We start from the raw sequence: 25,554 nt of genomic DNA, 5'->3' as shown, positions 1-25,554 counted from the left end.
TCTTTCTTTAAGAAGTGAAATTGCAATAACGTTCTTGAATTTGGAAAATTGTACTTCGGAGCGCAAAAAAATTGTTCTTAGTGAGATAATTTCTACGACAATTTCTCGAAACAATGATTTTCCTGTCACACGATGACTTCTCTCATACAAAAGTTTTATTTTTACTTTGTTTATATTACTATTACTACTGTTAGTCTTATTTTGATCAACTTCTAAGATTGAGTCATTTTTAGACATGGGACAATAGAATAATAGATATCGGTCTAACTTGAAAGCTATAATTTATTTCAATGTTTGTGGATTGTCGCACACGAATTGTTGTGAACTTTTTAAATGTCAAAGTTGACATATCTGATATCTCTAATCCGCAGGCCGGTTTGTCAAGAGCTAAACTAATAGCATCGATATTCTCGCGGTAGCTTTGGAATAACGTCACATGGTGACCGATTTCTCGTTTATCTCTTGAACAGAGACATAGATAGCTCGTGACGTAATCGACGACGTAACAACGTGGCACTATATCTTCATTATTTTGACGGTTGTATATTTACTGTTGAAAACGTTTCTGAACGTTTATTTTTCGCAATAAGTTTTTTGCAGTGTTTTAAAATGCTTATTAGCATCATTATTGAATCAATGATTAATTTAATTTGTGATATTATTTATTATTATTATTTATTTTTAATTTGTGATATTATTTATTTTAGTTTCAGTTTATGATTGTATTTCAAGTCTGACAGTAACATAAGCGCATAGTTTATAAAAAATTGAAAGATTATATTTTTAAAATTTACATATACTTAAAATATCTAGTTTTGACCGTCTTGGCCCTCTTTATTATTTATTTGATAAATTTTATTTATTCGAGGATAAACGGAGTCGCATAAAGACTTTGTACAAAAAATATAAATATATAAATAATATTAAATACAGTCAATATAGTTGAGCATGAAATGCATGTCGATCGCATTTAGCTTCAAATGTAAAAAGGTCACGTGGGTCCCCTTTTTGATGCTCAGACCTTCAAAGGGAAAAGAGAATTCTCATTTTACTTGTAGGTATGAAAGGCTTATATGCATTCGGTTGTATCGATGCACGTCACGTACCAATCTCACACACACATATACACAGACACATTCGTAAATTGCATCTACGCACACATATAACATGTACGGGCAGATATGTGCATCTGTCCACGTGCTTGTGAACGACGATATGTGGATGACCGTTTTGTAGTCCTCGATGGGGAGGCAATGGAACGCAAATGCTCGAATTATTTACGCTAAATTTGCGCGACGACGTGCGCGAGACGAACGTGCGTGGCAAAATGCAAAACGCGAACTGACTCGACCAGAGAAAGGTGGAAATTGGGCCCATTAGGACCGATGGGTAAAGAGGACTCAGAGATCTGCTGTGCGCGACAGTTGCGATCGATTGAAATCGATTGGAAATCAGGACAGACCTTTATAATCTCTCAAATTGTTCGTTATGTTATTTTTCGTTTGGCCTGGACGAATATTCAAAGCTCCTATCTCTTATACGTGTGTGTGTGTGTGTGTGTGTGTGTGCGCGTGTGCACTGAAAAAAAATTAATGAATATTTATTTGAATAGTTTTAAGTAAATATTTACATTAAACACATATATTTATTTAATAAAAACCATTAATTTCATTTTTTTATTGACTAAATATTTATTTACACTGTAAGTAAATGATTATTTAATACTTACAATTAGTAATATTTTAAAAAATATGTGTTAAGATTTAATAAATTTATATATATATATATATATAGTTATATATATATAATTTATATATATAATATATATATATATACATCATATATATTTTATATATATATATATACATATATAGAACAGACTCTGTATCCATTCAGTTTTTCTCTTTTCTTTCTATCTTTCTACTGTCACTGTTAGAACTCTTTTTAAGCAAAATAAACACTACTAATCTTTTTCAAGTTATATTTTGTTAGAAAATGTTGCACATATTTCTATATAGATTTATTTAAAAGGAACTTATAGATTATATTGTGAAATATATATTATATTAAAAATATTACAGACATATATTAAAAACAGATATATTATAATACATTTTTTAAATTGAAATGCTAGACGTTAAGAATAACAAGTAAATTTATGTACCTTTATTAATAAAAAAGTTATAGCACGTAGCTAAGTAAAAGAAACTTTGGATATTCCATATTGAGAACCAAAGGGCTAATATTCCTGTAGGTTTCACCTACAAAGAACTCCGCACGTTTTTTATGGATTTTGGTTCTCGGTCAAATCTCCTCATATTTTGGGAAATTGTAGTTCCAGGTCCTGATTAAAAGTGTCAACCTTCTAAAATTAACAGTTTTCGAGATATAACTGTTCGAACTTGGTTAATTTCTATTTCAGATATTGGGCGATATAAACAATCTCAGTCCCACGTGATCCTACAGACTTGAAAGAAATACTTATAACATACGAAATAAGGTTGCCATTGCATTTCGCTTCACGATTCATAAGAAACGTGCGAGGTCCTTTACATAAAATCTCAAAAGTGTATTTTTTCTTTAAGATACTCTTTTGCCAATAAAAATTCGAATCATTCTTCATTATGTTAAACATAACGTTCTTAATTAACAATAAATATAATACCTCCATGTCATAATAAATCAAGAGTTTAAATTAAAACAGCATTGACCAAAGAATATTTTGTCATTTGTTAGCAACTTGAAGATCTAAGCCAGTAGAAATACTTAACAGTTTTCAACTGCTTATAATAGAAGAGCCATTGATGTCACGATGTTAACCACCAATCTCCTAGTATCTGCCAATAACAGCACAAACGATGAACCTGGCACGATCCCGTGTAACAGTACGACGAGTTCATTAATCGTCAACCCCTTCGGGCATGTGTTCGCGTTCTTTCGTATCCCGCCACTAGCGACGGCGACGACGGTAACAGGGTAGCAGGTCCATTTAGTACCGTAGTTTCGTAGTTTCGCAGTTCCCCGGGTTGTCGGTGGCGTCCATTTGTATCGGACGAAACGGCTTCGGGAACCCGAAATACTGGCCAGTGGCCAGGAATTTATCCTGTCCCCTTCCTATCGTTGCACAGAGAACGACCGGGCCACGTCCGTGCCGTGCAGGTGGACCGTCGTGTAAACGCTGTATTTATTGCCTCGTTCCCGGATGTAAATGCGCGTGCCGCGGATTATTGGGAACTGATCTTCCGGTCCTGGGGATAATTCGAGTTCTAGCGACGTGATCGTCGCCGCCGATTTCTCCACCGCGATATTCTGAATTTCGGCGAATCGCCAGAACGCTCACTCGCTGATATACGATGTGGATTGCCTCTTAACTTTCACTGGAAAACGATCATCAGTTAATTGTTATTACGTAGAATCGATCCAGAAATCGTGCGCATTACAAAAAGCAATGGGTATTATTAATTCTTATAATTTTAATTAGTAATTGTTAATACATATTTTTAAATTACTTTGTAATTCTCTACTGATTTTATTATTACGAAAAATTTTATTATCGTACCTTACGCCGTTATTGCAATTATGCAATAACGTAAATATTATTATTTCTTTATTATAATTAGTTTCAATAATATAAGATTCATGCTAAGATTCATGAAAATTTGGAGATATATGTAAGTATTCTAAAATCTAAGTTTCTACACACCAAAATTTAGGAACTGCTACTTGGTTGTATACTGCATAGCTCGATTCAATTAGTGGTGTATCCCCTAATTACCCAGCCCTTGCATCGGACATTACACAATCAACGTATATGTGACTAAAGTGGTAAATGTTCGTGGTTTCCACGAATATTCAACCCACGGAGGACATCGTTGAACATCGTCATCGGTTTTCTTTATCAAAGATTCAGTTCGGTGCAGACGGTGACAGGGATTTGTGCGTGTTTCGGAGAACTGTCTGGACTAATTATGATGACTGTGAGTTATATGGAAGTGGAATTTGCATAGTCAAATTTAGACGATCGTCCACAAAGCTTTAAACGAAAGAAAATTAATTTGCATAATTAATATCTTCACAGAACAATTTTATTCTCGTGCTCCACTCGAACGAACATCTTTCACGAGTTTGTAATATTATATAAATGTCACATTATAAATTTAAATAGAAAATGCATGATTATAAATTGGTAACTTGAAAATATAATAACGGATGTTATTGTATTCTGGTACAGCTATAATGTAAAGAAAAAGTAGGTCAGTCTGTAGCCAAGAAATTGTCGATAACTTATTCGACAGTTTTTAGTGGTCTACTGATAATGATAGATGATCGACGCTTGTTCGACGGGGTCACGTTGAATGATTCATCCGAAATAATCGTCGAGAATGAACCATAGAATTTCACCTTAATTCTACGTACGTAGTGACGTTAACATACCGCGAGATTGTCAGAGAAAGGCACTGGTGGTTGCCAGCGCAGTGGGATCCTGGTGTCTGCGGTCGTACCTTAGGCCCACGACATCAAGAATTCATACCTGACCTACGGTACCGTAGACTCATCCTCGAGCCACTACCTAAATCGTGCCGTCGTGCTACACTCTTTCTACGATTAATAATCGCTTTAACATTTCATTTTAGTTGTATCGTTGCTCTAATAAATGTCTTCTTATCGGAACGTTCGTATATACCTTACGTTACTGCAACGTCGTTGAAGATTTTATTCTTTTAGAAATTTAGAAAATTGGAATGACGTTTTTAAAGATCTATTTACTTATATAAAACTTTCAAATTGTAATTTTTAGGATCGTCTTTCTCAATATTAACTTTTAATTATAGGAATTAAGTCCGTATGTAATACAATCGTACACTCTTATATAAGCATGTATCACGTACATCTAAATCCGAGGTATTAATTTCTAAATGGAAATGACATTTCAAGTTACATACTAAGAAGATATTTCTCCAGTATGCTAACATGAAATATGGGATATATAAGGTAATCATAAAAATAGCGATTCGATTGGCGATACTATCTATCTGAATTCACAGTACTTTTTTTTAAAAAGTACAAGGCTTCCCGTGTATATTTTGTATATATTGTGTAATAGGTACTTGAACGTTATAAATGTACCGTCAATATTTGTGATGTGCTATACGCTCGTATTTAGGATAAAAAGCACACTTTTATCGATAAACGCGCTTTTATGTCTGAAGAACATAACAAGAATCCTATACGTAACGCAAACTATATGCTGAACAAGCGCTGAAAAATAAAAGCACGTTCTGAATACGAGCCAATAACTATTTTTTGAACAAATGACAATTGAAAGCAGCAGCTACAGGCTGTACGGTCACAGACAATGCAAATGCTATTGAATAATACTGTTGTCTTATTCCTTATTCCGAATATAAGAGAACTAAGCTAAATATTAATATAAATACAGAAATTAGGATCTGTGCACAAAGGATAATAGAGAAACAGACAATAACAATTTTGATTGAGAAGTTGGAATTCTCATTCTCTGTTTCCTGATCCTTATTTCTTTGATTTTGCATAACCCTTATAGAATATGTTTGTAAATCAGATACACACATCCTTCGTCATATAAATATATCTCCAATTATCTACTACATTTGTCTCGCATAACGTATCTTCTCACAATGCAGAATTTCTGATCTCGTTTTTCTTTTTATTTTTGATAGTACTTATGTTTGATAGTGCCTTGTTATACCTACACAAGGTTTTTATTCCAACGTATACCTTTAATTTTCGGCGAACGCACGCTTCAAAATGTAATATTGTCGATTCAACTCTTTCGTGACAAAGAATGCCATGATATCTTACCACATTTTTAATGGACATAGTGAACATAAAATGCTTCAATGGCATGCACTTCTGGCATATTAGTCGGTCTCGAACCCGTTTTAATGTAAAATAAGCAGGCTCGATCCGGAATCCAAGAGCTACGTGAACACCATACATCACTCGGAGTGCTATTTCACAAATTGCATGCACGTAACATTTCTCCCGATAACGCATCGATTTCTCGAAGATGCATTTTTTAAGCGACCCGTCGCAAGGAGACGTGGTACGCGCGATAGCGGTCTAAGAAAATTACTTTCGTCGCCGGGACGCGGCGCGAGGAAGTGCATCGGCGAGCGATAAAAGGCGACGCCTCCGTCGCTGCCGTCGCCGCCGCCGCCGTCGCCGCCGCCGCCGCCTCCCGAGCTCTGAGATCAATTTGCGATCCCGACCTCACGCCTCTCGCGCTGGAACTCGAGCTCCCCCAAGTCCCGCCAATCTAGCCCCGTAAATAACGACCGCCGGAAGTTGCCGGGGGAGGCGGAAGATCCCTCGGCGGGTTCGCACTTTGTCAGAGACGGATGACGCCGCGGCGCTCGCCGCGATCGGATCGACCGGTGATTTACGACGGGCGCCGTCACGCCGATCGTTCTTGTCTCGAGATTATTTCGATGCGCGCAAATTACGAAGACGGGAACAGGACGACGAGAACGCACCGCGCCGCTTCGATGCTCTTGGCATTCACGGCACTTTCGATCAAAATATGCTCTGCACAATATAGATAATTAACTCCCCGACGCGTATTGATTGATTTTTACTCTACGTCAAGATTATGCATAGTTATATTCATCGCCCTTTGCGTTCTTTGCGTAATATACTTTTGAATAATTAATTTGTTGTCTCAATATGAATGACGATTATATATATATATATATATATATATATATATATATATATATATACGATGTATAATACGATAAACATATTTACAAAAATGTAATGCGATCCGGCACGTCAAGTTTTTTTTTTATTGTATATTATAAATACATAATAAATCCAATTGATCACTTTAATCACATGTTTTGTTTTGTTCATTTTATATAACTTAAAATTTACGTAAAATAAAAATAGATACGTTAAATTTTTACTGAACATATTTTTGGATGCAGTATAATTTTTGACTAATTGTTTTAGTATTAATTTTTTAACAATAAATTTTTAAATCGATATTTTATAGCTAAGCTTTTTGTCGAGATCTTTTTTGCGTAATGAAATGCTTAACTAATTGTATTAATTTATCTTTAATATTTATCTTTGAACAGCTAATTTTTTAATATTAAGAGAAATCTTTTTGGTTTTTGGAAGGATGTAACATTTAATATTTTTTTATGCAAAACTTTGACGTATGCAAAACGAAACGATTAAGAATTTTATTTAAATTTAGGTAATGTTAAAGTTTTTTTTGCGGATAATTTTTAACATACTTTGTATAAAATTACTCGACAAGTATTTTGGACAATAATAATTGCTTCACTTAGAAGTCTATCATTTTATTTTGATCGATGGTAGGCCAGCCCATCTCCTGAGTAAATAATAATCTCCTGTCATTTTCTGTTATTTCAACTGCAAACGCAATTCGCTTCTTTTCTCAGAAGCCTATTATTCCATGTTGATGGAGCAGTAGATTTATGAGTAAAATAGTCGCTTCCTTTCGATCTTTCATACTCTAAGTGCAAACGATATTCGCTTCGATAATCGAGTACATAAATCGTTCTTTACGCTACGAGAATCGGCAATATAACAAGTAATTGTTATACCAGTGATAGAACATGTACGTCTTGACTTTTATGAGTTTTAATGATTGCTAATTAGTTGTAACATCTCTCGACGCAGAGGTGGCTCTCTTAATAATATATCATTATTCCTAATTGATACCATTATTCTATTTTTCCGCAATCACATATACATAATTCTTTCATGTATTGTACTTTTCATTTATATTTCACATACATTTATTTGTAAACAATCATTGACACAGATATCAACAGATTTAATAAATTTATGATAAATTTATTTAACAAATTAATTAAAACATGTAATAAATAATATTAAATTAAATATAACACGAAATTAATGTTATTTGATATTAAATGTTTTTAATAATTTAACATCAGCAATAAGTTGATATGATAAAAGCGATAAAAACGTAATATTTGTTATTATACGTTACCATGAATAGTAATACGACTTTTTCACTTTCTGTTTCAGGTAATATTACTGATATCTTTATAATGATTGGATAAAGCGGCTGGTAAAAACATAGTAAGTAAAGAATCTACAATTCCGGTATTTGAAACGTGAAAATACTTATTGAGATAAAACATGCGAGTTATAACGTCATGATCGCGTTTCGATCGTCTAAACTTATCGGATAAAGTATTAAAGATTGTCGAGACACTACTGTTCCTTCAATTTTCGATTATATTAATAATCGAATTACTATAACGTCTGAAGGTAGTCAAATCTAATAAGTATTCGATCTCGCATTTCAATGTATCAAATATCTGTACGCAATCATCGCCAAGATGGATGAGCGCCAAAACGAATCATAGAGACGAGGTTTCTTGACGTGTCGGTTTCTCTCTGGATATATCGACGATATAACTTCGATCTAAACTCCGGTTTCGCGACGCGACGATGGAGTCTCCTGAGCGTATACTGTGAAGAACAATTCCTTTACAAAATGTTTGTGCATCAAAGTGTTTGCGTGTCGTTTGGGCGGATTACAGTTCTCTACGTTGGCGCGTAGATGGCGGTAGAATGCGCTCTTCAGATTTAAAAGTCATGATGGAAAAATTTGCGAAAGATAAAAGTTATAATATTAGTTTGCGATTATGAATAAGTAAAATTAATTAAGCTTTGTTCCACAGACATATTCTTATTAGGATGCTTCATCTTATAGATTTTTTTATGTATTATATTTAAAATAGAAAAGGAATGTCCATAGAATGAAGAACCGTAAAAATTAAAATTTATTTTTTATTTATACTTCTCCCTTAATTAAAAAAATTCCATAATTTAAAAACATTTTTAATTATGGAATTTTCACGAATATAACATCGACCCGATGCTTTAATTCTGAGGTAAATAAGATACCGGTTTAAAGGACCTGAAAAGTTTCTAATTCCCTATCGATTGTTGTATTTGAAAGTACAAAGTTGATTGAAATGCAGTACAGAAAAAAAATATAGACAAAATCTCTTCCTTCTTTCAGTGGATGAATAATCGAAATGCACGATACGGAAATTTGAATGTTTTTTTTTTTAATAGATGAATTGAAAAATGAAAACATTTTTTAGTATGGGTAGTAATATCATTCTATGTGTTGTTTGGATTTTGTGGAAAGTGACACGTAAAAGCGAATTCGTATTATAGTTCTTCTCCACATATTTTAGTTTATCCGATAGCTTTTATCTCTATTAAGCACTGCGCAAAAAAGTGCAAGGAGAATTCCCATTATCATAACTGTTTTTCTGAGCGTAAATGCGGGATATAATGTTCGTGTATATTTGTACGTGGGACGGTTCTATTGTCATTAGGATATTCCGAAAGAGAGAATAATCTGTTTATTTTTGTCAAATAAATGAACGAAAATATTTATCTAACGGTGAGGCTATCATCGCATAGTCACATAACAATTCGCGTTCAGAAATTTCCCCCTTCATCCCTCCCCCTCCACACTTTGTATTTCATCGCACCGGCACGTTTTCGCGATTAACGATTCAAACAGTTTCGCGACGGCATCTCGCGACGGCGATAATTGAAATTCATTGTTTCGCTGCATTTTCGGGTCCGAAATACACTCATGCATTTCTCTCTCCCCTTGAAAAACCGGTCAGCTTTTTCCGCGCTACGTTTGCTCGTCTCTCCGTTTTTTTTTTTTTCGCGAATCGCGGGATTACGGACGGCCGCGTTTTATCGGTCGGTCCGCGGTAATTAACAACGGACGATAATTAATTCGATTGGATCTCGCCCTGTGCCCGTCGATTCAACGCATTTCGCCGACGGCGACGAGGGGCGCGAGTGGATATACGTGCCATGTCGACAATCCCGGCTTATGACGCCTCTCACCTCCGCTCCACGGCCTTTTGAGTAGCCTTTCAAAAAGGGCTTAATATTAAAACGTGATATTAAAACGCACGATAATCGCGCGGTATATTGAGGTCTCCGATGAAATAATAAACGGCTCGACCGTTTGATCGCGCCGCGTAAAATCGCGTTAACTTGGGTGGCATTCTCGATTAAAATCGCGAGTTATCACCTTCGACCTGATTATGAAGGAAAATGGATAGAAGGATGTTAGGAGAGAAAAGTGATAAGAAAGGCGATAAGAAAAGAAAACTGAATATTAAAGTAGTTTTTCCATATTTTAAAACAACAGCTTTTTACATAGATCTATTCATAGAATGTTTTATATTTTTTAGAACTATCTGAAATCCAAATTAGGAAATTAGTTGGGGAAAGTAATAATTACAAGATGAAGGAAATTAGCACTTAACTTATATATGAAAGAAATATTAAAAGATAAATAAAGGAAAGTTATACAAGCGCATAAAGGATAATAATGAAATTAGTTTCTGACAATCGAGGCAGAGGTAGAAAATGATAACACAATGAAATTTTACAAGAAATAATTTGCTTCCGATCTCTCATTATTACGTATACAGTTAAAGCAGTGAATCACAGAAATCACAGAAGAGAACGAGGCAGAGAGTGAGGCAGAAAATTGTTCATTTCGTTATTTCGTGTAATATTTAATTAACGGCTGTGTATTGCATTTGCAACAAATCGATGCCATCTCGTTAATGAACCTTATCAATTATTACTGCGGCCGATGAGTCGATAAAGTATCTATACAGTGTGTGTAACTTCTCTTTTCGCGAAGCGTATTTTGCGTATCGCTTTCCCTCGACAATACGAGTACTTCAAATAATTCTTTTTACACATTTATTGTTGTGTTTACAAAATACAGTTGCGATTACATTTATAAAATTGTGTCTACAAAAATACCTGATTCTATAGCGCGGAGTAGAGTAAATATTTTTATATTGCAAAGCGATTGGTATTATTAATTATAGAGGAAATAGTCTGTTCTTAATAATATTAATGCATAAGTTCAAGAAAAATTGCGCTTATTCTTTATTAAATATAACGATGCATGTGATACATACAATTAATATTGGAGACGTAATTTTACTAAAAAAATAATTTCTTTTTTGATTTGTCATCACATTTTACAGTATTTTATGTACATAAACACGTGACTTTAGGAACACCCCATATGTTCGTTGATACGCGATCGTTGCATTAGCGGCATTACCATATGGAATCGTGAACGGCGTCCCGGAGATTTTGCCGCGATCGCAATTTGCATGATTGATTGCCCTAAAGCTCCTCCAGCTTTTAGCTTCTAGGTGATACTCTTGTTTCCATTAGGAATTAGCCGCTCCATAGAATGCAGAATGCATAAGCGTTTAATTTCGCGATTGCAACGCAGCATTTCGATTGAAAAAAAGGGTTAATTGTTACATCTATCTTTACCCGGCGACGTTCCAAAGAGAACGTTTTTTCGTAAATGTAGCTTAAATATATAACTCCGTAATTTATTGTTGAAACAGTTTTTCTTCATGAACACAGTTTCGTAATTTTTTTAGTAAACGAGATTTGAAAACTGGATATTAGACGGATTATAGATTTTTGTAAATTTTTGGTCTTTTTTTTTTACACAATTTTGCGAAACTTGAAAAGTTCGTAGATTTAAAGAAATCTGAAAATTACGGCAAGAAATGATACACTTATATAGAGGGCGATGAATCAAAAGCGATCGTTTTCTCGAGCATTATCGTTCTCACGTTGTGCGTCGAGGCGTTTGTCGTGAGACTCGAGGGAAGGAACGCGCGTTCGCGATCGTAGCGTTCCTCCGTGTCCGCGTGCCACCCCCTCGTGTCCCGGTGTCCTGTTCCCCGTATTACATTCTTGTCGCGGGTAAGACAAGTAAGACAGAAACACAACCGTAATCCGAGGCGACGCGATCCGGTAATGCCGGCGCGCCGGGTGTAATTTCAGATTGGCATTCGCTCGCGATTTAATCGCGCCTTGATGTTGCGCTTGCGCGCCGCGAATTAGCCTGATACGACGTACTACCACTGATTCGATTTGCAAATTTTGCTCACAATCTCCGTCTGTTTCTCCCGATGAAGTCCGAAGCTGACTACATCAGTAAAGTACGTTCGGAATTCATTTACACGAGAAAGAAAGGCTTCAGAATTAGAATTAAATTATTTTTTTTTTTTTGCAAACACACAAGATACTGTTATTCAGAAAGATAAAAACATTTCAGTAGTTTCAAATTTTGGGAACGACAATTTACCGCTAATAAAAAATAATAATGTTAGCGGATTAAATACTACGTATTTGGTTGCTCAAATTTCATTATATTCTTCTTTACAATGGAACTACGCAAGAAAAACTTTGCCGCTATCCGAATGCCGAGAATCTGAATGTAATCGATGTTTTGTCTCGTGACACTTTATTACAGCATACGTCCAATTACGAAGTGGCGGTACGTATAAGCATGTAAAACACATCTACGGGGGTTGCCACGTCCTGCGTGCTACGGTTATGTGGCTCGTTACGTCGCAAATTATTTTTTATACTGTGTAATTATGAAAAACTGTTATGCTTTACACCGGCATATGCGAACCGCCGCGCCGCGCCGTTACAAAATCCTTATGTACGCTGTTACATTTTGCGATGCACTGATGATGTAATTTTCCTAATTAACATCGTCACGCACACGCACACACATGGAAGAGAGAGAGAGAGAGAGAGAGAGAGAGAGAGAGAGAGAGAGAGAGAGAGAGAAAGATATATTCACGTAAATAAAAAGATTAAATTTTTATTAGAGCATTTAAATAACACTGTCCGACAAAATTTAATCTTTTTTTTTACAACACAAATATGAATAGTTATTTCCTACGTATTTTTGCCTGAATGCAAATCCGTTGACAAAATTTGACTTAGCACATCACAATTTTAAGAAAAAATGGTCAAAGAGGCAAAAAGTTGTAACACTAAACTTTTTTTTAAATTTCATTAATGCCACGCAAAAGTGTCAACTTTTAACTTTAAAATGCATCTTGATTGTTTTGATTTATGATTTTACATTTTTGAGATATAACAATTATCTTTTCATATATAATTTGTCAAAATTTGACCATTTTTTTATCACGAGCATAAATAGTTATTTCTGATGTACTTTTGCCTGCTAAATACGAATCTATTGTCTAAATTAAGCTACCAGGTCACAATTTAAAAAAAATGATATAAAAGAAATATAAAACGACTATTTTGAGAGTTTTAGTGATACTGTAGCATTGGTCCCAAATTTTACTTAAACTTTATTAATGCTACACAAAAACTTTTAGCTTTAAAATTTTGACTCATTTTGATTTTTATTTTTCGAATTATTTGTGTTACATATTATATATAGGAAAAGAACTAGTTTAAAATTGATAGTCGGAAATGACTATTCACTTTTGTATTGCAAAAGTTAAAAAGTTGTTGGACAATGTAATCAGTGCAAATATAGGACAAACTATACATGATTTTCTATATCAATTGTTATAAATCGATTTATCTTTTGTGTAATTAGTTTGCCATTTTCAGAATTTTAATACAATAGAGTCATGATCTTTTTTAAATTTTTAAAGAATCATGAAAAATCCTTAATATTTTCATAAAAATTTTTGCGATTAAGTACTAAAGTAATAAAAAAGTAACGTTTATCAATGAAATTTTAAGATATGTGTCACATCTCAAAATATTATCACAAATATACAAATTTCATTGATTGTTCTATTATTACGTCTGAATATCTATATGTATAAAATTTAAACATATTTGGTTTAAAAGTTATTTAATTTTTTTGTTAGTCTTATGTAAAATTATATTTTGTAGTACTTATTTGTAAATTTGATCAGGAAGTAACAAGAACTAAATCAAACAAGAACTAAATCAAATTTTAACATACTGATTAAACAATAATATTTGTGCAAAAGTTTACCTAAATTCATTTATACATTTAAAAGTTATTGACGTAAAACCGCAGAAAAATGTAGTTATTTTGATGCATAAAACCATTATAAGCCGAATTATTTCTTGCTTTGTTTTTCGTAGTTGATTTCAGAGCATATTCACGGGCTAATATCATCAAAATTTCTTTATTTTAATTCGCGATTTACTTACAAATCGTTTTTATTGTGCACTCGAATTACATATTTTTTTCTTTCCGTCTAATGGTCTAACGGTTGAATCGTCATCCCTATACTCACGATTTTGTTTGCTGCATTCTTTATGCTCTTCGATATCTTTCTAATAAAATATTGTCTTCGCGAATTATTGTTATTTGTCGTTAGGTTTACAATTAAAATTTTAAATAGAAGCATTTAAGTTCGGGAAAACAGTTGTTCAAAATTTATTGAGATTAAAATTACAGAATTATTTTACTTTAAATGAGCAATACGATGTGCGGAAAAACGTTAACAGAAATCCAAGAATAGAATGTGTTTAAATGCCTATTGTCTTCGTGAAAACCGAATAGTCGCGTGTACAAATAATTTTGTGTATGTAATGTATATATGTATAAGAGTCCATGCACTTTGAAACTGTTGCACTTTTCAATTTAAAGCTTCGATATAATAATCGCCACAACAGATTTTACACAACAGATATTATTTTTGCAGTAAATATTATTTTTCAATAAAATTGTCTTCCATTAATTTTTTGTTAGAATATTTATATTAATTTGTGAAGGTATGCTTCATTTTCCTATGGGCAGTCTACGTATTTCTATTAAGACAGTTTCGCATTATGAAACGTGACGTCCTGTAGTGTGAAGCAAGAGAGTAATGTACACAGTGATTCTCGTTAAAAAATAATATATTGTCGTCGACAACGTCGTCAATCCGCATCGCGCTTCTCCGACGACCGACGGATTAGCCGGATAAGTCTCCGCGAGCGCAATTCCGTGACTTACGCGACGCGGATCTTTGCTGAAGCAGGCGTTCATGCACGGACAGAGCAACCAGAAGAGCGGATTAAACGACGGTACTACGTGCTCCGCTCGCGCTTTGATCGTCGAACTAGCCGCCAGGAAACGAGCGCGTAACACGTACCACGTTCCGGTAGTAGCGAAGGAAAATCAGGACGAAAGGGAGGAGACGAAGCAGCGTTTGTCGTCCCGGCTCTATAAAAGCTATCACAGCAGGGGAACACAGTGATAAGCGATACAATCGCAGCGTAAATCAGACCGTATATTCTCGCTTCCATTTAATTCCATAAATACTACGATATTTGTGTTTTATTCAGGAGGGTTAAATCAGGAATGAATACTGGATAGTAACAGTTATGAATATATCGTATATGTTACAAAAATATTAGTGATAATCATGGAAAAGAATTATGTTTGATATAAAATATACATACAGTATTTTTTTCTTTCCGTTATAATCAATATACTTATTAGTAATAATAAGTAATAAATACAAAGGGTATGTACCACAATGCGAGATATTACAGTAGCGCAATATCTTATATATTTAAATTTATTGATTCTATTATGATATAATTAAACAAAAATCAATCAAATCAGTCAAATCAGTCATAAATGTTTCGGCCTTGATCAGGCCAATATGTATGTAAAATTCTTCAATATGTATATAAAATTGAAATAAATGTTTTAACAATATAACGAATTATGAGCCTTAAAGGTCAGTTAAGTACAATGTCAGAATAATTTTCCAAAGCTTAATTTACGTGCGTTCTGCATACATTAACCTTTGAAATTTATATACATACTGAAGATGACTTGATTGAGGCCGAAACGTTTATGACTAATTTGATTTTTGTTTAATTATATCGTAATAGAATCAATAAATTTAAATGTGTAAAAATTGCACTACTATCTTGCGTTGTGGTACATGCCCTTTGTATTTATTATTTTGAATTATTGCCACTTGTGCAATCTCTTTATAACAATAATAAATTTGTTGAAGTGCGAGCAACTGGCTCTACACTGTTAAATTAATAATGTCAAATTATACTCATACAATTTGAGTTAATTTTAAATATTTCTATAGGTCGTCACTGCTTCTAATATATTAATTTAATTAAAACAATGGTATTAAACAGTTTAACTAAAAACAAATGTATTAAGGTTGAAATGTTATTTAACTGAAAGGATTAGATTACCATTGCTCCTTTGATATGTTAACAGTATGAGATCCGGTTTTTCATTATCTGGTTAACTTGTGATTAAGTTTAATCTGATGTTTCAATGGGCTCTTTGTTCATGATATCATTATAGATGAAGTTCAATGGATAAAATATCAAAAGATTAAGCCTAGAGTCCTAAATTTATCAGAGAAGCGCGATCGATTTATGTCAGTATCGCAAAAGTAATAAAAAATACTAGAAAAAGATATTAAAAATGACGTCGTTTTGCAAGATGAACTACGAAATCCACAAATCATTCATTAAGCAGTCATTTTTAATATCTTTTACACAGAAATTAGTTCATGATTGACTGCTAAGTCAGTGACCAATCACAACACTTAACACCAGTCGCGCTTCTCTCATAAATCTAGGGCTCTAGTTAAACCTAATCACAAGTTAACCAGATACTGAAAAATTGGGCCCAAGAATCCAGAATAGTAAATAACGTAATCATTTGCTGTACCAACAAGCTATTTCCACGCGAACTGTTTATGGCGGATAAACGTGCGGAGGATAAGGAGAGAGAGCAAAGGGATAGCTCACACGACCAAATCCTCGGCGTTCAGTCGACAACGTGTTCACCTGGAAAGTAAAGGAAAGCGCGCGCCCGGGAGAACGCGGTCGCTCTCGCTTAACCTGTCGGCTTAGCGCGAGAGTTTCGCAGGATAGATTGCTTTAATTTAAGTGGAGTTAGGCTAGCAACCCGGACCCCGGCACGCATACTACCCCCGTGAGTTAGGTTACCGACGGAGAGTCCGGCGTCCGGGCTTAATTCGACCCGCCACCCCATCCCGCCCGCTGCTTTCACGGAGTCTCTTCTTCGCCCCTTCTGACAGCTTGGGCTTAGCCCCCTCCTTTGCAGATTAGTCCTAGACTCGCGAGAGAGAGAGCACGGGCAGGGCAAGGAGGGTTGAAAAGGGGCTCGAAAGGTGCCCGGACTATGGTGGATCATTCGATATCCACTCTCGCCGTTAAGGCAAAATCGAACCTGGCCGACTGCAATATCCGCATCCACTCGAACCCGCCCCCGCCGCCTACCCTTCTCCTTCAACCCTCTGCGAAACCGCTGGCTTTCATGCTCTCGTCTCGCTCTGCGCTAACCCTCTCGGCTTTTTTCACCCTCGCCCTCCTCTCCTCCCTCCTCCCCGCTTCTCTACCCTCTCGTTCCGTTCTATTTCGACGGTGGCGGTCGTTACCGCCGCGAGCTGTGCAGATTCTCTGCGATTCGACTCTCGAAAGCCCGATTCGCCAAGTGAATTTCGTACACAGGCTCGTAACAATCGAACCGTCGCCGCGTCGCTCAGAAATCGGAATAAATCGTTCGGATGAAGCTCGTATTGATAGAGGATGTAATTTAATGATCATAATTATAAATGTTACATAATTTTCTTACAACGCATACGATTTAATCATTTTTTAAATATCAATATATATATATATCATATATGTGTATATATATTTTATACTGGTTGTTCTATATATCAATATTTAAAAAATTTATATAATTTATTATTTACGTTATTTATATTATTATACAACTATAATACTATACGTAACATAAAGATTCAAGTGATATTTTTAATACTAAATAAAATACAATAAGTAAGAAAGAACATCTATATTTGGATTTTGCTTAATCGTAAGTATTAAGGTTCAGCTTCGACATAGTATAGGCATTCTTTCTTATTTATTGTGTATTCACATTATACGGTCCTAATAAATCATTTATTATCAAATAAAATACATAATAAAAATTTGAGTAGAATTATTTATAGATTCAATCCTTTGGTGCCTTCTAGTGTGTGATTTCAAGAAATTTTTTAAAATTTGTTATGTCATAACTTTTTTATTGATAAAGATACAAGATTTGTTACCATCATATTTCTTAATGTTTGGTGTTTTGATTGAAAAAATTGTTGTTTATTTTTATGCAATATTTTTATATGCACTACCTATGTGATAAGATATGTTTGAAAACATCACTCGATGATCCTATATATCTTGTTTAACATTCAATGAACAACAAAAATGATATACAGCGGAACTCGGTGATGTTTCCGAATGTGTGTAATACATAACAAAACTGTATACATAGATGTCGCAAGGTTAATCTCTTTTCTTTTATTAGTTAGATACTTTTTAAACATTTTATTTTGGGAAAATATTTATACGAATATTATATATAATCGATCTGATAATGATAGATGCAATAAACAAGAGACAATAATATGTTCATATTGCTAGATACTTTTAATATGTGTGTAACATAGGATTATGATTCTGTGAGAGAGAAAAGTACAAGAGGGGATGGTAGTAAACAGTTGATCAAAATTGTATACATCAATGCCTAGACAAGAAAGTGGTATTATGGTCAATGTAGATATTGTGGTCCTCCTTAATGTCTCCGCTATTACAATATATAGCGAATCCTAGATTACTTATGCAATTATTTGTTACATCATGACGCTAGTATACCAATACTCAATAGCCAGCATTTATTATAACATATTTTTACTTTTAAGTATTTTGAAACATTTCTAAAGTACATTTTAGCAATTAATTACACCTATTTCCTCATTTTTTTTTAACTTGAGCGTATTATCATACGAATATATGTATATTTGAGTGTGTTGTTTGCTATTTAACATTTTATGTGATTATTTTTATTTTACTGCATATATTTTGAATTAAAGCAAATTTAAACAATAGCATATATTTTGAGTTAAAGCAAATTTAAACAATAGCATGGCATTTTGCTAATGTGACTCTCTATACGTTGATTACTTACAAAATCTTTTTCATGGTTTTCATATTAAAATAATTATTTAATAATCGATTGCAGTTCTGTTGTTAATTTTTAGTTTATATTATGTGTATATAGATTTCTAATACTGAGCAACTTATATGTGACAGGAGTTATGTGTACATACATATGTTTGCACAATTAGAATACATACATTATATAATATTTTACTTTATATGTGAATTTTGTAATCAAATGCTGTTTTTTAAATAAACCAATTTTTTCTATTTTTGTGGAAGATCATATTACCATCTCTTTTTCTTCGAATCATTATGTAGTGTTGCTACATTTTTATAAATAGCGTCCTAAGTAATAAATGTTTCATAAGTCTAGAATCGCACAACATTTTGTCAAATGTAATTGTTGAATTTTAAATTTAAATATTGATTATTAATCAAGTTATTGTACAAAATGTAAGTGGAGTGTCATAATACCACCTTCTTCTCTACTAACTCTCTTAATAATGCCCATTAATGCCCTAATAATGCTCTACAATGTTCAGTAATACATAATCTCATATCGTTTATTATACACAGTTCTTTTAAGTAATACACAGTAATGCCCCTAATTTATTTACCACAATATCTTCAATGATTCATTTTTCCTTGGAAAAATTACAAAATTTTACAAGTTATTTAAAAACTAAGGTTTCTATTCTTGAAAAATATCGCATACGAAGAACTAGGGAAATGCTATAGTATATTAAAATATTTCCCTAGTTTTTCGTATGCGATTTTTGAAATAAATAGGAGTCCAGATTTAATAAACTATAATTGGCCTTTCATGTTTTTAAATAATTAAAGAAAAGAACATTAAAGCCTACCACTGATTCTTACAATTACTATGTGACAACCAATCTTTATATAAAATTATCTTAGATTACTTGATAACATATAATAAACATAGTAATAAATATATACTAAAACATAAACGTTTCGACCTATATTAGGTTATTATCAATACGTACAGTCGATGTTGAATTTATATAATAACTTATTCTTTAACGATCATAAACTATGTATGTTACTATAAAAATCTAAAGTCGAATTTTTTCTATTTTAATACAACAATTGCTTGGTTTATATAGTGTAATTAATTTTTGTCTTATCATCATCTTGAATTATTCTGTGACAATTCAAACGGCATGTATCACTTCGATTTTCAACTCAACTCAAGTATTTGCGTAACGAGAGAGCCGCGTAGATTTTTCAACGGAGAAACGTGTATCGGGACTCTTCTGGTGGTTTGCGCGTATCGATTTTGTCCGTGAAAATCCCGTGGGAATTAAATATTTATACAGCGAATTTGGGCATGGCGTTTCGCCGAATGTGAAACGCGAGGTCGCCCTCCACCCGGAAATAGCTCGAACGAAAAGTGCAATGAAATGTCTCGCGTTGACATGCATGGCAATCTCGCTTCTAAAAATAGCTTCTAATCGAGAATATTATATCAGAAGAAATAAATGAATTAATTTAAAAAAAAAAAGAAGTTTTTTAGAATGAGAAATTATTGATCGCACAATTTATTTGCCTCCATTTATATCAGATTAAATTCGTGTCTTTTATATATAATAATTTCTTGTCTCTATTTCTAATATAACTTGTATGCAATTTAAATACTTATATGTTTTTTTTTAAGTTCATTTATGTTTCAAAAAATGACAATATTAAATATTGAATATTAAAAATCAAGTTTAGTAATTTAAACAATAATTAAAAATTCATTTATTTCACGTTAATTATTATATTTATAGTAAAATGTGTTTATTGTCGATCAAATTATCATTCTAAAGAAATAACGTATACATGTAATATATGTATATGTATACAGGAAAGTACGAAACTAACAAGCTGACCGGTATACTCATAAATCAAACGGTATTCGCACATTTAACCGGGCACTCTGCGCGGCACAAATATTTCAATTCCCGTCAGGCCAAGGCCGACATTTGTCGGCTGACACGAACAAAATTCACAAATTATAGTTTTCGAAGTTTATGCATGGAAGTAGGAAAGAGTAGAGATTTTTTCCTGCCGTTACTTTATCCTGAGCGCTTTAAAAGAGGAAGTAGGGACGATTCAGGAAATGAAATTGAAATATAAACTGTACGATTTCCCTTCCACGTTTAACATTTTTTGCTATAAAAGATCCGTATCATCGCTGTATTTGCGAATACTCTCGAATTGGTCACCATACATCATATCAGCTTTTAGTTCCGTTATTTAAATGACGTAGGTTCAAAAGAGTAAATACGGTGAGTTCAACAACAAATGCTGATAAAAATGCACAATTTCACATTCGCTGCGCGCAAACTTAGTAGTTGCATTTTATGAAGCTACAATAAAGTTAATATTGAATTCTCTTGTAAAATGCTAGAAGTTGTATAAAACGAAATAGTATAAAACGAAGATATTGAAGTTATTTATTCGCATTATAGCTTCCATATATTTTTTCGTTCCCTTCTACAATTTATTTTTTATATTTCAATTCTTTATCACATGCAATTACATAGACAAATTGGCATACGGTGATATTATTTAGTAACTACCGATTTTCCCGAAGGGGACTAAATCATTTTCGCGGGGAATAGAGGGGGTAACACTCGAAGGGATGATTCTCTCGGCGCATTAATTCAATATTTTTTACGATTGCAACGATTATTATGATCTGCATCATGACGAATGGCATTTTATTCGACGTTTCAGCTATAATTTATTTAACGAATGAATTTGGATCATTACGCGTGAATTCGTAGTATTCTTGAGAAATTATTCATTAATGAAATTAATGAATAATTTTATTATGAATTATTTTAATTCCCTTCAATTATAATATTAATTTCGAATATAATATTAATATTTGTATATATTGTTTTTTTATCTAATTTTAAAAAGTTTATATCTAATTATTTATTTATATCTAATAGTGAAATGATGATACTAGGAGAATCGCGACCGTAATAAATACTACACGAACGATACTATTATACTACGTATGTTAGAGTAATAATAATTCTCATTTTTCCATTCAGTGATAGTCCGATATGCGCTTAATGCCGCACTATAATACGTTATAGAATGTACAATTTCACGGTTTTAAATCTTTAATCTTCAAAATCAATAATTAACTCGACTTTCGCAATATTTTCTGTAATTTTAATGAGTAAAGAAAATCTGTTTGGTACGTTCATTGGTAATCGCTGAATAACGATAAAATGTTACGATTATATCATGTTGGATTTGATCTTGTAATTTCACTAGTTTTTTTTCTCAATTTGCCGTTGTGTCGGTCTCCTTCGGTCGCTAATCCGCGCGTCGCACCGTAATCATCGGGAGTAACGCTCTAGATTATTGAAACGTCGCTCGTCTCCGTTTTCATCTCGACGAGGATTAAGACTTTAAAGTCTTATCTTCGTAAAACACGATGCGCTATTTCGGTGGCTTCAAAGATCGAGTTGTGAAAAATTTGTCTGTGAAAAATTTCATTCATTTGACTAATGAATAGAATTCGCGTTCTGATTTTGGTTTTATTATTGTTTGATCTGATAGTTATATTTCATTATTAAAATTTTCGCCCTAATTAAAATTAAGCGATTGTAATTTGGACATATATGATATTTTTGAAGGATAAGGTGGTTTCATAATATTTGTAGATATTAAAAACGAATCCTAATGACATTTTATAATGTACAGTGATAGAATTAATCTATAAAAGTCTTATAGAAGAGAAATGGTCTTCCTACAAAAGAGAAATTAATTAACTTGTAAATGTTGCATAACATCGATGCATTAATATTAATTGTATATTAGATATCTTTTTATATTGATTATATTTGATTGAAATAAATTCTTAAAAAGTTTTAGAATGATTAATCATAAATTCAGAAATTTGAAAGTATTGAAATTTTTAAGGATTCAGGATATAAAAAATTCGAGGTTTAGACTTAAAAGATTCTAGATTTCTAGATTTTGAATATCTGTACATTTGAAGCGTGATATTTTAAAGATATGAAACTTTACAAATTTGATGTTATTGTAGATTTTTGTAGCTGAAACTCCTATCGCTTAGATAACGATCTTGATGTGTTATCGCTCTCTGTGACGAACACTGCAAGTGATGGACATTAAAACCACGTTGATGTCGATTGTCGAACCGATGTTTTGCGAGTTCTCTGCGTCGTCGCATTCTCGTTATTCGTCTACAGGATTGATACGGAGGGAAATGAGTCTTGTCGTTACGGCCGATTTTATCGCGCTCTTCGCGCGGAACATGGTTTGTTTCTACCTTGAAATACGAGTCACCGAGTATGTCCGAGTACGAGAGAAACCGGGATACAAACGACACCATGCAATCGATACTTTCTGTGCTGTGTGGTTAAGTTTAATATGTGTTTCGTTATGTCAATTACAGTCTTTTTAAGTGAAATCGCTCAGCTTGATCCTTTCATCCGATTTACCTCATTTTCAACTCTACTAACAAAAATATATCCTTTAGGCTACAAAATTTATTTAAAAAAAATATGTATATATATATTTTTAATAGATTTGTGTTGATTTTAAAATATAATTTATTCTAATTTAGTTTTTAAAACATTATTAAGCAATTATATGAACAGGAAATAAAAGTATTTAAATATAAGATGTATGATTTTAGTAAAATCATATATTTTATATTTGAATCTTTCTTGAATATATTCATAAATCTAATCAAAATTATTGTCTTAAAATAATAGATATAATATAAATGCAATTTTAAAGTAAAATAGGAAATGAATTATAATAATAACGAAATAGAAATATAAAATAATTACAGCGTATATAATAAGAAATGGCAAATGAAATTGAAAAATTAAGTCAAATATGCACTACAAAATAACGCAGTGCAAGCGGTTATTTTATCGACGATTTATTATGCCCGTGATATATTATTCCGTGATAAATATTTCTTTAGATATTCTTGATTAACAAGATTATGTAATATCTGCAGTTAGACGAGAATGCAGCTGCTCAAAGGGACGTAGTATGATCTTTTAATCGAGATCGTCGCGAAAGCATTGAGAAGACCGCGAGTTGTAGTTGACGAGAAAGTTTGCCGTGAAATTTTTTCAATTAAAAACCGTCCGCGCGTACTGTCCACGGAGCAGCGTGGATGGAGAACAGGGAACGAGGGAGCACTTTTAATTACTGCGGCGTCGTAACGCATGGCCCGCTTCGGTATAAGACCCAGCTAGAAAAATTCCGACGGCAGCTGCGAACGAATCTCTCGCGACATGACGAGTACCGGAGCAGCACAGAAATCTGCAGAAATATTAGGTGGGAAGAGCATGTTGCTCACAGTAGTCACAGTTGTATTTCTACTGTGCGCAGTTTTTAATTAGATTAGCAAACCACACGGAACGGCTCGCTTCCTTAATTAATTTCGACCGTTTTAACTATTCTGTCGTTAGTTGATTGCCGAATGGCGCTGAAATTTTTTTTTTACAAATTTCATCGTGTCAAATCGAATTTTCTAGAAGTATACCTATTAAAATACTTATGTAATACAAGTATATTAGATGATAAAACATTAATGTACAAGTTGTATTGCCTGTTTAGTTTACCATGCTAAAAGTTAGAAGAAGCAGAAACAAGTTTTTAAAAGTTATTCGTTATATATGAGTTATTATGAGTTTGAATCAATTAATCATAAAACAAAGAGCATGAAAAATGATTTTAATTTTTAATTTTGTGCTATTACATGTATATTTTAAGTGTTGTTAGTTATGAGAACACACAATTGAACTATATATACACCATATCACTTCAAACCCGAATTTAATGTAGTGTACTTGTTTCTTTTTCTTTTTATAAATTAATAATTAGGTTATTTGTGTTAATAAAGCTCTAGATTAGTAAATATTTAGTAAATAAAAGTTTGAAATGTATAACAAAATTTTTGTTACATTAATTAAGAGTGATATATTTTCTTATATACGTAAAATTTATATATCGATAGCATTCTGGGTTAATTAAATAATATTGAAAGACAAAAATGATTTTTAGACACTGACGAAGACACATCTAACAATAATTCTTACAATTCTTATATAATTGGCGGTGAAGATGATACTTGTAATAGAATTGAGGTGTATTTTCCTTAGTAAAACTGATTTTATTAACCATAAAACTGTTTAAGAAAGGTGTTCACATAATGTGTAATGGAGAATTATTCTTAAGGTTTACTGAAATGCACTTTTATTTGTAAAAACTAGAACTTAATTGTAATTATTATAGTTATTCATTTTTCATCTTGCAGATGGCTGAAAAAAGCAGCCGAAACGTCGATGTATTAAATAATAAATAATAATTGAAAAATACAGCAATATACATAAACAATAATCATGTAGCTCTCATTTGCTCGGTTTTAATTTAATATTATTTTATAATATTGAAAGTCATAGATAACCATGAAGCGATTGGTTAAATTTAAATAACATTTCTCAAAGCTGAAGAATTTATAGCTAAGAGAAAGTACAATATATCTATAACTTTTATTTACTTTATTAATAATATTAATGTTATATAGAGAAAAACACAATTAACATTTCTGATACTGTTATTACGATTAGTGTGCAAAAC

General features: G+C 32.9%; 1 protein-coding gene and 1 pseudogene across 7 annotated transcripts in view; one reads left to right on the top strand and one right to left on the bottom strand.

Annotated features, from left to right (window-relative positions):
- Rbp6 (RNA-binding protein 6) overlaps positions 1-25,554 on the top strand; it is a 748,725-nt gene that overhangs the window by 217,782 nt on the left and 505,389 nt on the right. For 2 of the 7 annotated variants that reach the window (XM_087403542.1, XM_087403541.1), the window contains exon 3: positions 8,068-8,121. The exons of the other annotated variants lie outside the window; for them this stretch is intronic. The gene's annotated coding sequence lies outside the window, so the exon portion shown is untranslated. The remainder of the gene's footprint in view (positions 1-8,067; positions 8,122-25,554) is intronic. 7 annotated transcript variants of the gene reach the window in all.
- LOC147910384 (uncharacterized) lies at positions 2,041-4,511 on the bottom strand (annotated as a pseudogene).

Source organism: Acromyrmex echinatior, chromosome 2, assembly GCF_024713525.1.
Source record: "Acromyrmex echinatior isolate Ae372 chromosome 2, ASM2471352v2, whole genome shotgun sequence".
Lineage (NCBI taxonomy): Eukaryota > Metazoa > Arthropoda > Insecta > Hymenoptera > Formicidae > Acromyrmex > Acromyrmex echinatior.
Note: the sequence above shows the minus strand (reverse complement) of the source record. Positions and strands in the feature narration are given on the sequence as shown.